The sequence below is a fragment of the Erpetoichthys calabaricus genome, chromosome 5, assembly GCF_900747795.2.
Source record: "Erpetoichthys calabaricus chromosome 5, fErpCal1.3, whole genome shotgun sequence".
Taxonomy (NCBI): Eukaryota; Metazoa; Chordata; class Cladistia; order Polypteriformes; family Polypteridae; genus Erpetoichthys; species Erpetoichthys calabaricus.
The window spans coordinates 18,563,306-18,576,782 of record NC_041398.2 but is presented as its reverse complement, the minus strand read 5'-3'; the positions used below and the strand labels follow the sequence as shown (position 1 = coordinate 18,576,782).

At 40.3% G+C, this 13,477-nt stretch overlaps 1 protein-coding gene across 2 annotated transcripts in view; it reads right to left on the bottom strand.

Annotated features, from left to right (window-relative positions):
- Positions 1 to 13,477, bottom strand: part of LOC114641663 (gastrula zinc finger protein XlCGF57.1-like) — a 308,826-nt gene that overhangs the window by 199,441 nt on the left and 95,908 nt on the right. The window lies entirely within an intron of this gene.

The following is a 13,477-nucleotide window of genomic DNA, read 5'->3' as shown; positions in this document are numbered from 1 at the left end:
TACTAATCCTACATCAGTGTCATGGGCTGACCAAAGCTCAGCTGGGACTACATGTTCCTTTTTCTGTCTAAGTGCAGCTTGTGAGGTGTCAAGTTTCCCCGTCTGTCTGCAGGCAGTTAACACTGCAACTTTAGGAAGTCCTTTTACACAAGCTGGGTGATATATTTTTAAGTAATCATTATCTGTAGACTGCTGAAGTGATGGATTAGCTGTCTCCTCCCATATCACTGTCTCTTCTCTCTTAAGCATGGGGCCCAAATCTTTACTGTCATACCCTTCTGCTACCAGTAATGTCACATGTGGTAAGGTGTTGGGAATCTGAAGCCATTTATCTGTGAATTGATTATTTTCTATTCGAATGACTGCTCCCTGTCTACCAATTATGAAATACTGAGAGCAATGTTCCCTCTAAGCTGAGCGCGTGAGCGATCGCTCACACAAATTCAGAGCGTCGCTCATACTTCCTGCACGATCGCTCATTCCGATGGCGTCGCTCGTACTTATCGCACGATCGCTCACTCCGAGGTGCTCATAAATTTTTGGCTTAAACAAAATGTCGCTCATAAACAATGTTTTTTGCTCACTATATGCTACTCCTTAGAGGGAACATTGACTGAGAGTGGAGCGAGATGGGCTTGGAGCCGGTCTCGGAAAGCCATTTTTTCTCCAGTTCCTCATTATTTTCAGCTTCATAAATCATAGTGGAGTGGTATTCTAGCTTAGGTCTTCTGGCTTGTGGCAGTCGGGACGACACAAATTGTCCCCACTTTTCCCATAACTGGGTTATTCATTGAGTGAATGAGTCTGAAGGCATATCTCCAAGCAAATAAAGAGTTGCTTCAGGCACCTGAATAGTCATCTGGGTTGGGACACAACCCGCGTTTAAGTGCACTCCAGCCAGGGTGCAAGAAATTGTAAGATTCATTTTGCACAGTGCACTCCTTCCCAAAAGATTTATTGGCGATTGATCTGAGACAAGTATTGGGATTTTTATTATCTTACCCTGTAAACACAACTGTACTGGAGCCATTAGTGGAATAAACTGAGCCTGTCCCGAGAATCCTACCGTCTTAACATGTTTTCCTGACAAGGGAAGGTGCATCGCATCTTTCTTTTGGACACAGGTGTACAGTGGGGCAAAAAAGTATTTAGTCAGCCACCAATTGTGCAAGTTCTCCCACTTAAAAAGATGAGAGAGGCCTGTAATTTTCATCATAGGTATACCTCAACTATGATAGACAAAATGAGAAAACAAAATCCAGAAAATCACATTGTCTGATTTTTGAAGAATTTATTTGCAGATTATGGTGGAAAAAAAATATTTGGTCAATAACAAAAGTTCATCTCAGTACTTTGTTATATACCCTTTGTTGACAATGTCACTTGTAACCCATGGCTTGTTGTTAGCATAGCAGCGTACAGTTCTTACTGGAACTACAATTTCCATACAGAAGTTGATGTAGTCAGTAGTGCAGTCAACAACTTCCTCAATGTTCTCACTATGAGATCCCTGCAGGATATCCCAGTCTGTAGTTCCAAAACATTCTCTCAGAGTATTCTCAGCCTCCAGGGTCCACTTCCTGAATGATCGTGTGGTTAAAGGTAGGACTCTCACTTTTGGTTTATAGTGAGGCTGAAGCAGAACCAGGTTATGATCTGCTTTCCCAAGCGCAGGCAGCGGGGTGGCGCTGTATGCGTCTTTAACGTTTGCATACAGTAAATCAATAGTCTTATTTCCCCGGGTGTTACAGTCCACAAACTGGGAGAATGCAGGTAATGTTTTGTCCAGCGTCACCTGGTTAAAGTCTCCAGCGATTAGCACAAGCGTCTCAGGGTGCTGCATTTGTAACTTAGCAACAGCAGAATGGATGATGTCACTCGCTGTCTCCACGTCCGCCCGAAGAGGAATGTATACAATAACAACAATGACGTGTCCAAACTCTCTGGGCAAGAAATAGGGACATAAACTTACGGCCAACAGTTCAATGTCCCTGCAGCAAGTGGAGATTTTGATGTTAACATGTCCAGAGTTACACCACCGTGTATTAACATAGAGAGCGAGTCCTCCTCCTTTGTGCTTCCCACAGGTACTTGCATCTCTGTCTGCTCTAACTGTGCTAAACCCGTTAGCATCTGGGATGGTGGTAGTTAGCCACGTTTCGCAAAAACACAACAAACTGCATTCTTTGTAGGTTCTGACATTTTTCACCAGCGCAGCCAGTTCGTCGATCTTATTTGAGATTGAGTTCACATTCCCCAGAATCACAGAAGGCACCGAAGGCTTAAAACACCACTTTCTCACAAGCCGCTTCATTTTTAGCTTAGTGCCAGCTCTGCTGCCACGATACAAATAACCAGGAAAAAGAGAACAAAACATGTCACACTCACCAATATTCATATTGAAACCAAACTGAACCAAAGTGAACCTTTCCCAGCAGTGTGCTAAAAACTCTGTCCTACAGCTGTGTCTCCTACACTACTTACATCAATGTTATCACTCACACAATAGGACAGAAAACAACAAGATGTTCTCTAAAATGTGTTTACCTTAGATTACCTTCCAGGGTACAGGTAACTGGGGAGGCCCAATTTTGCTTTTTTTTTTTAAAAGTAAAGAAGAGATTTTTCACAATCTTCCTTGCTAACAGTTACAGTTGTGCTTGAAAGTTTGTGAGCCCTTTAGAATTTTCTATATTTCTGCATAAATATGACCTAAAACATCATCAGATTTTCACTCAAGTCCTAAAAGTAAATAAAGAGAAACCAGTTAAACAAATGAGACAAAAATATTATACTTGGTCATTTATTTATTGAGGAAAATGATCAAATATTACATCAACTCTGGAATGTTGGTGGGTTTCCTCACATGAACTGCTCCCTTCAGGTCCTTCCACAACATTTCGATTGGATTAAGGTCAGAACTTTGACTTGGCCATTCCAAAACATTAACTTTATTCTTCTTTAACCATTCTTTGGTAGAATGACTTGTGTGCTTAGGGTCGTTGTCTTGCTGCATGACCCACCTTCTCTTGAGATTCAGTTCATGAACAGATGTCCTGCCATTTTCCTTCCAAATTCTCTGAAATAATTCAGAATTCATTATTCCATCAATGAAGGCAAGCCGTCCTGGCCCAGATGCAGCACAACAGGCCCAAACCATGATACTACCACCACCATATTTCACAGATGGGATAAGGTTCTTATGCTGGAATGCAGTGTTGTCGTTTCTCCAAACATAACACTTTTCATTTAAACCAAAAAGTTCTATTTTGGTCTCATCCGTCCATAAAACATTCTTCCGATGGCCTTCTGGTTTGTCCACGTGATCTTTAGCAAACTGCAGACGAACAGCAATGTTTTTTTTGGAGAGCAATGGCTTTCTCCTTGCAACCCTGCCATGCACACCATTGTTGTTCAGTGTTCTCCTGATGGTGAACTCATGAACATGAACATTAGCCAATGTGAGAGAGGCCTTCAGGTGCTTAGAAGTTACCCTGGGGGTCCTTTGTGACCTCGCCGACTATTACACGCCTTGCTCTTGGAGTGATCTTTGTTGGTCGACCACTCCTGGGGAGGGTAACAATGGTCTTGAATTTCCTCCATTTGTACCCAATCTGTCTGACTGTGGATTGGTGGAGTCCAAACTCTTTAGAGATGGTTTTGTAACCTTTTCCAGCCTGATGAGCATCAACAACTCTTTATCGGAGGTCCTCAGAAATCTCCTTTCTTCGTGCCATGATACACTTCCACAAACATGTGTTGTGAAGAGCAGACTTTGATAGATCCCTGTTCTTGAAATAACACAGGGTGTCCACTCACACCTGATTGTCATCCCATTGATTGAAAACACCAGACTCGAATTTCACCTTCAAACTAACTGTTAATCCTAGAGGGTCACATACTTTTGCCACTCACCAATATGTAATATTTGATCATTTTCCTCAATAAATCAATGACCAAGTATAATATTTTTGTCTCATTTGTTTAACTGGCTTCTCTTTATCTACTTTTAGGACTTGAGTGAAAATCTGATGATGTTTTAGGCCATATTTTTGCAGAAATCTAGAAAATTCTAAAGGGCTCACAAACTTTAAGTACAACTGTGTATCCATTTTCAGAACAAGTGGTCTTTCATGTTCATTATCTTTCAGCAAAGCCATTTTAAAATCCTTTGCTGCTTGCTGTGGATCACTTAGGTTTTTCCAATCTGTGGAAAAATAAACAGCATACGTCATTCTTTGCATGCACTTTTATATAATGCATCCTAAGACAAAAACGTTTGTAAAACTCAACCCAAGAATATCTGCAGTCATTAGTTCCCGTATTTATGAAACTAACCCATTGTCTCCTTCAAATCATCTCCAGTAATGTCAGGGTGAGGTTCTGCACTGTTTGCAGTACTTGCTGAAGGAAGATGGCCTGACTTCAGTTGCTGTGTATCTGCTGTGTAGGTCATAGTTGGGAATGGTTGACTCTGCTGCCTCTGGCTCATCACTGTCTGTACACGCCTGATCAGAACTCCTAAACAGCAAATTTTACATCATGAACATTAATCTAGTTTCAAACAGCTGTTTACAGTTATAGGTTAATACATGGAAGCACTGTATATAAAATTGAGAAATGAGCTGACATACCTTTTACAATTATGCCTGTAGTCTTTAATGAGGGTGAAGGGGACTGCTTGTTGACATGTTATACATGAAACCGGGGGTCCAGGTGCATTTTGAAGATTAACATCCTAAAAAAAAAAAAAAAAAAGCACAATCTTGTAATTTTGTGATACACCGATAAAATCCCAGTGTCCAAAGTGATAGGGTCCAAATATAGAAGCTTTTGATATATCTGAATTTTAAAAATGTGAAAGTTCCTAATTGATCCTATTAAAGTAAATACACAACATACAGAGAGATGTCCTTTATTATTATTTTCAAGTTATCTAAAAATTTTCCAAGTCAAGAATCTGTAATTTTTTCATTTTAAAAAAGTGCTTCACAAATTCTTAATTGCATGAGGTCCAGAGTGCTAATATTAAACTTACAGCATTAACAGGTAGACCTCTTTGCAGAGGACAAATATAAATTGATGCTGGTCCAATTCTTGTCTCTTATGCTTTCAAATACTGTACTGTGTATCCCTCATTTGGACAGGGAATAAGTTCCAAATTTCTGTACCGTGTTGTCCCTGCAATTTTTAGGAGCTCAAGCCCTCCAGCATCTGTAAGCTTGGGGAAGACCTCGATTAGCTTTTTGTTAAGGACTTCTGGGTCAGCTTCATTTCCCGTGCAACAAGCAAAATAACCTAACATAGCCTAAATATCAAAGGTTCCGAAGTTCTGCTCTAACACTGGCACTGTCACATTTGCTTTGTTGCTTTGTCTTTAATCAGCTGTACAAGATGCCACTCAGTTTGATGATAACTGAACAAAAAAATCAAACATTTCTTGGTTATTCCTTGTGCAGGCAGGGTAACAATTTGCAATGTGAACAAGTATGGGTGTATTTCATCATCTACTTATCCTGTGCTTGAGACCTAAAAAGAGGTCCAGCAACCAGGTGCAGAGAAATGGAAAAATGCAAGAAGACTGACTTTCCAGTTTGAATTACATATCACACGTTTTACTTGCCCATGTAATGTCACATTAATGATCTTTTCCCACTGCTGACATTATTCTGCAAAACCAAAATTATTTCTCTCCTTCCATACTTTACATTACGTTAACTGGGCTACTTATTTGTGGTCTAATAATATTACATACCTGTAAAGGAGATCCTCATTTCTCCAAGTCCAGAGGCAGCAAGGCTCGCTTTGACAAATACACTTGGTGTTTTGGTAGAAGTCTGATCACTTAGACCAGGGGTCCCCAACCCCCTGTCCGCGGCCCACTAACGGGCCGCAGCCGTCTGACAGCAACGGAGACTCACTCAGACTTTTCAGAATGCTTGGCAGGCAGGGCTTTGCAGCGGCGCAGAGAGAGGAGAGAGGCCGAGGTGAGAGAGTATTACCACAAAGTATTTTTATGGCCCCGACAGTTTCCCCATATGATATGAGTCTATAGAAATCTCGTTACTACGAAGTACATTCAGCAGATGCATTTCAAGGTCACTTCGTTGTAATGAAACACTAAATGAATCATCTGCAGTGCAGTTAGATTTGTGGTCACAGCTCAGTTGTGCACATCTGCACAACGATCCCCAAACAGAAACATTGTAAAACAAATTTCTTTCTTCGAACTTTCCTTGTACTGTTTTTTTTTTGTTGCTGTTTTTGTTTTCTGTGGTTTTCAGTGATACCTTTTGCTTATTGCTTGTCAACATTTGAAAAACATCCACTGGAATTTAACTCATTGTCACCCTCCTATAGAAATGGCAGACACGAAAAAATGATAACAGTGTTAATGTTTGTGATATGCAATCTGTTGGAATGACAAATGCAATGCATATGTCTTTGTTATATGCAAAAAAGAAGAAAAATCTTGTGTTGCAAACAGATGCGAACTGCTTAATAACTTGATAATAATAGAAATGTAATGTTTTAGTTACAGGGCCCCTAAACTATGGAATGATCTGCCTTCTACTATAAGAGATGCCCCTTCGGTCTCAGCTTTTAAATCACGGCTAAAGACTCACTATTTCAGTTTTGCACACCCTGACTAGAGCTGCTGATTAACTGTACAGACTGCATTTCTCTTATTAGTCATTAGCACTAAAACATAAGTAACATGATAGGTATAATTTGTTACTAACCCTCACCTATTCGGTTTCTCCTCTCGGTACTCAAATGTGGCACTTGGTGCCACGGCCCACCTGTCAAGCTGTTTTGCCTGTCTAAGGTAAAGTCATCCCTGATGGAGGATCGCAGGAATCATGGGAAGGAGGGGTCCTTTCATTGGATTGGCTGGCCCAGTGCTGTTTCAGCCATGGAATGGCCAAATGGGGGAGGCAGCTTGATGGATGAGGTCTCCAGGGCTCTAAATATATCCAAATCTTCTTATGTTATATCATCTACTGTTAAATTCTGCTCCGTACTTCTAAAATTTTTATTTTTATACTGTATTGAGGATTTGTTCTGTTCTGTGTATTGTATTGTATTGCATTGACCCCCTTCTATTTGACACCCACTGCATGCCCAACCTACCTGGAAAGGGGTCTGTCTTTGAACTACCTTTCCCAAGGTTTCTTCCATTTTTTCCCTACTAGGTTTTTATTGGGAGTTTTTCCTTGTCTTCTTAGAGAGTCAAGGCTGGGGGTCTTGACCTAACCCTAACCCTAACCCTAATTTTAGAGGTCATTCTTGTGTGATTTTGGGCTATACAAAAATAAATTTATCATATTGTAATGTAAATTGTGTATAAAACTGCCCTATGAACCTGTCCCAAATCCTCAACCCCAAATCCAACCCCCCAACCCGACTGGTCCCTGGGAAAAATTGCTTCTAGTAAATAAGGGACCCACCAACCCTCCCCAGCCCTAACCTTAAAAACTTAGGGGTGGGAGGCCCTGATGTTAAAACTCCCACCCCTATGGAAATGAGGGACCCACCAACCCTCCCCAGCCCGAACCTTAAAAACTTAGGGGTGGAAGACCCTGATGTTAAAACTCCCACCCCTATGGAAATAAGGGACCCTCCAACCCTCCCCAGCCCGAACCTTAAAAACTTAGGGGTGGGGGACCCTGATGCTAAGATTCCCACCCCTATGGAAACTAGGGACCAACTAACCCTCCCCATCCCTAACCTTAAAAACTTGGGGGTGGGGAGCCCTGATGCTAAGACCCCCACCCCTGGGGAATTTGATGATCAATCAGCAGGGATGGGGGTCCATGGATCTCCGGGTCGGGCGTCTGGAGTAGGTGAGATCGGTCTAGTGCAGATAGAAGGCTCGCAGGTGGGGCATTTATTCAGTATGGGTCCCAACCATAAAATACCGGTTGTTATAACATTTTCACATCTTGCCAGGACCGTTATGGGTGTCCTGCGTTCAAATTTTATGGGGATGCAGGGCACCCATTTACCATTAAAACAATATCAACTCATCGCCGCATACAGGAGAAATTAAAATTTAAAAGACATCTTGGTTCATGCAAGATGTCCCAACAAAAAACAACGAAATAAAACTGCCTGGAAAATCCTCTTTGCCAGGAAAAAGAACATTTATAATAGACTGGCAAAGGTGGATAAACCAATCTTTCAAAGGTTTCATCTCCACTACAAAAACTGTATGTATGGGATCCAGTGCTCCACCTGTGGCCTCATTTATATTGGAGAAATAAAGAACACGTTGAGGGACCGATTTGTGCAGCACCTTAGACTCATCAGCAACCAGAAAAAACAAATGGTGCTTTACCAACACTTTAAGATGGAGGGCCATAGACCGGTTATGTTTGGCCTGGAGCAGCAAGGTAACTGGAATAAGACCAGACGTTTGAAGGCAGAACGTAAATGGATCGTTGCTTTGAATACCTGGGTCCCAATGGGATTGAATGAGAAATAAATAGATTTTCAGTGTCAAACTAAATCAAAAATTTTTTATCTATCTATTTATTATTCCCTTTTTTATTAGTTTTTATATATTTAAATATAATTATTTATTTAATTATTCAATTACTTATTTATCTATTTATTTAAATATACTTATTTCATTATTTATTCAAGTATTTATTCATCTATTTTAGGAGGTACTAAATTTGAGGGGGGCAATTTTTATACAAAAAAAAATTTTTTTAGGGGGAATTTTAATAAAGAATTTGTAGAGGGTGGGAAAAATTTGAAAATTAAAAATTAATTTTGTAGTATATTGGATTTTATGGGATTATTAAATTTTATTGATAAAAAAACATAAGGGTTTTTACTAAATAACATTGGAAGGGATAACTATTTTTTATTAAAAGGATTTCTTAGATATTAAAAGATTTTAGATCAAATTAAGTATTTTTTTATTAATTAATTAATTAAATAATTTATTTTTTAAGGATTTAATTATGTATTGCTTATTTATTGGTTTTCTTAGTAGAGGGTACACTTAAAACAAAGATAAAAAATTAAATGATTAATATCGGGGATCGTAGTACCCGTGCATGCCTTTATGGCCATATTCCCTACCCTAATCCTAACCCTAACCCTAATTTTAGAGGCCGTTCTTGTGTGATTTTGGGCTATACAGAAATAAATTTATCATAATTGTAATGTAAATTGTGTATAAAACTGCCCTATGAACCTGTCCCGAATCCTCAACCCCAAATCCAACCCCCTAACCCGACTGGTCCCGGGAAAAATTTGCTTCTAGTAAAGTGGTTCTTACTGTCAAAAAGGTTGGGGACCACTGACTTAGACAACAGAAATGTGTACATTATGTGATGTACTAGGCTTGGAGAGGGCATCCTTCTGGTAGACCTAAATTGCCTCCTTGGGTTGTCTGAGCCCCCATATGGGGCAAATAGCCATGCTACCTCTGCTGTTAATTAAAAGAAGCAACACATTTAATTTTTGACATGCATTATCTAGTTGTTTACAAGATAAAATTTAATGTGTTCAATAAACGTGCTCATCACTGTATTTCTTTCAGTGCAACACTGAATGTCCAGTTAAATGTAAAGGAGAATCATCCTTTCTGGAATGTGGGCACCATGTTTTGAGGATTGTTTAGGAAAGCTAGAAATAGCAACATATTACAAATAACTACATTCTCATAATTATATTTTTTTACAAAGGATGAGAAGAGAAGGGTAAAACTAAATCAGGATACCAGGAAACACTATATAAAAAATATGCTCACTAGGAGAAAGTGAGAGAGAGAGAAAGAGAAAGCAGAAATAAATGTTTAAAACCTATTTAAACAGTAACCATGGGGTGTGGTGAAAAACAAAGAAAGGTGTTGTTTAATGACGAAAAAAGAAAGAAAAACACAGGTAAAACAACAATAAACCTAGAAACCAGTTTTATGAAGAATACAAACTGAAATGAAAATGAATCAAATTTTTATATATAAAAAGTGGTAGAAAAAGCAGAAAAAGGCAAAGGTAGTTGACTAACAATTGCATACAGTAAAAAATTAAAAATACAATTACTGTGGTACCTCAGTATACGGGGCGGCACGGTTGCGCAGTGGGTAGCGCTGCTGCCTCGCAGTTGGGACACCTGGGGACCTGGGTTCGCTTCCTGGGTCCTCCCTGAGTGGAGTTTGCATGTTCTCCCCGTGTCTGCGTGGGTTTCCTCCGGGCGCTCCGGTTTCCTCCCACAGTCCAAAGACATGCAGGTTAGGTGGATTGGTGATTCTAAATTGGCCGTAGTGTGTGCTTGGTGTGTGGGTGTGTTTGTGTGTGTCCTGCGGTGGGTTGGCACCCTGCCCAGGACTGGTTCCTGCCTTGTGCCCTGTGTTGGCTGGGATTGGCTCCAGCAGACCCCCGTGACCCTGTGTTCGGATTCAGCGGGTTGGAAAATGGATGGATGGATGTATGGCCTCAGTATACGTGTGCTTTGGAATAAGTCCAACTTGGTATGCGTCCTGTTTGGACGCGAAAAATTTTTGCTTGGTATACAACCTTTTTTGGAATACGACTAGCGTGCTAGAACACCGCGTGTGGTATAGCGGGTTCGCGGTTAATCCGTATAGCCATGTCGTTCTCCGTGTGCGCGATTGCATGACCGCGGGGGAGTTAATGGCGCAGTTGGAGCGAATCGCACCTGCACAGGTGGGCTGTGATTGGGAAGAGTGAGACTGCATTTTTAACCTTGGATTTTATCGGATTTATTTATTGTTGTTTTTATACCCACAGAACACTTGTTTTTATAGATATTTATTAAATAATTATTTATTGAAACCAGATGCACTGCACTTTTTGTTTGGACACTGATTTTAGTTTTAAATAAATGCACAAAAAATTGATCATAGTTTCGATTACTCTAAGCTGAAGGTTGCACTCAACAAATCAATAACTAGCGGGTGTGTTAGAGCCCACCCTTTCAACTTTGACTAGTGAAAGTGACAGTTTTATTTCAAGTCGTATTTCATGATGGTTTGGAGGAATGTTACGAACAAAATGAAATAAATAAATAAATACCATGCCATTCTCCAACCCGCTGAATCCAAACACAGGGTCACACGGTCAGAGGCGTAGCTAGGGTTTTCAGCGCCCGGGGACAACTAAAGATTTCGCGCCCCATCCTGTTTGCCAAAATGCAATGGGGAAGGGAAAGAAACATCAATTTGGCGCCCCATGGATGCTGCGCCCGGGGACAGATGTCCCCCCTTGCCACACCACTGCACGGGGGGGGGGGGGGGGGCTGCTGTAGCCAATCCCAGCCAACACATGGCCAGTGCAGGATTTACGTATAAGCTACACAAGCTATAGCTTAGGGCCCCCGCCTTCTTGGGGGCCCCCAAAACAAATTGTCCGAGTGAGCAATTGTCATATATACTTAAATATACTACAGCATTATTTGTGCCAATGCCCAATAATGATGAAGATGATGCTTTAGAGCAGGGGTAGGCAACGTCGGTCCTGGAGTGCCACAGTATGTGCAGGTTTTTGTTCCAACCCAGTTCCTTAACGAGAACTCAATTATTGCTGATGAAGCACATATTGCTTAAGTGACATTTTAATGCTTCATTTTAGTGGTCTCGCTTGTTAAGGTTCTCCAACCTTAATTGCTTATTTCAATCTTAAACTGCTGCATTCAGTGTTTTAATTGCTCCTTATTAGCAATAAGATGTAAAACAGGGGTAGGCAATGTCGGTCCTGGTGAGCCGCAGTGGCTACAGGTTTTCATTCCAACCCAATTGCTTAATTAGAAACCAATCATTGCCAATCTCAGACCTTATTTAATTTTATGGCTTGTTAGTCTGTGCAATGTAAGGCTTTTATATCGTAGATTTTTTTCCTTTCCAAGGATATCATCCAAATGATTTGAAGCCTAAAACAGATCATTTTCAGTCTGTCACATTTTTCTATTAAGTGTTTTATTAAATCAAACCGTGCATGATGAACACACACAGATGTAATTGGAAAACAGCTAGCTGGAGAACTGCTGGCTGCTTTGTCTTTTACATCTTATTGCTAATAAGGAGCAATTAAAACACTGAATGCAGCAGTTTAAGATTGAAATAAGCAATTAAGGTTGGAGAACCTTAACAAGCGAGACCACTAAAATGAAGCATTAAAATGTCACTTAAGCAATATGTGCTTCATCAGCAATAATTGAGTTCTCGTTAAGGAACTGGGTTGGAACAAAAACCTGCACATACTGCGGCTCTCCAGGACCGACGTTGCCTACCCCTGCTTTAGAGAACCTTGGGCCAAGAGACAAGTTCAGAATTAAAACATTTATACCTGTGATGGATGCATTAGAGTCAAGTCTGGCACAGAGGGCCTCAATATACAATGATGCTGCAAAAATTTTTTCATTCCTAACAAAATTAGAAGCTACAGAAGAAGAGATTCGTGAAGGAGTTAGTGCTTTATGCCAAACATATCCTGAAGATGTGGACATGAATCTTGTAGGAGAAGTCAAGCATTTTCACCAATATGTTAGACATAGTCAAGCCCATGGTTCAGCGGAACATGATAGTCTGACACATCAGGATCTGTATAGGGTAATATTTAACGATCGTGTCCAAACAGCATTCCCTAATGTAGAAGCAATTTTGAGATTGTTTCTATGTATGATGGTTGAAAATTGCTCTGGAGAAAGATCTTTTTCTCAGCTGAAGAGAATAAAAAATGAATTTAGAACAACAATGACACAAGATAAATTATGTTCCCTCAGTCTCATGTGCATAGAAAGTGACAAACTACGCAGTTTATCATTTGATGATGTCATCAGTGACTTTGCTCTGGCAAAGGCAAGAAAGAAAATATTTTAGTTTAATATAATTCCTTAATCCTTATACCATGTTTCAAGATACTAGATAATAAACCTTTGTACATTGTGCCTTTTAAAAGAACTTTTGTTTCTTTTTACCAGAGTTTGCATTTTTAAGTTTATTATGAATAAAAATTATTTTAAGTTAAGCATTTATTATTTCACTATCTATATACTTCTTAATTGTATTTCAGTTTAAACCTCTAGGTATCGGAAAATCATATTTGACACTTACATAGAATATCTGGACTTATAAAGGGCCCCATGTCTCAAATAGCTTAGGGCCTTATCAAGTCTAAAACCGGCCCTGCACATGGCGCAAGGCAGGGAACAAACCCTGGGCAGGGTACCAGCCCACTGCTGGGAGCACACACACACACACCAAGCACACACTAGGGCCAATTTAGAATCGCCAATGCACATAACCTGCACATCTTTGGACTGTAGGAGGAAACCCACACAGACATGGGGAGAACATGCAAATTCCACGCAGGGAGGACCTGGGAAGCGAACCCAGGTCTCTTAACTGAGAGGCAGCAGCGCTACCCATTGCGCCACCGTGCCACCCTAAATAAATAAATAACATATTTCGTGACACATTTATTTATTTATGCTCACATTT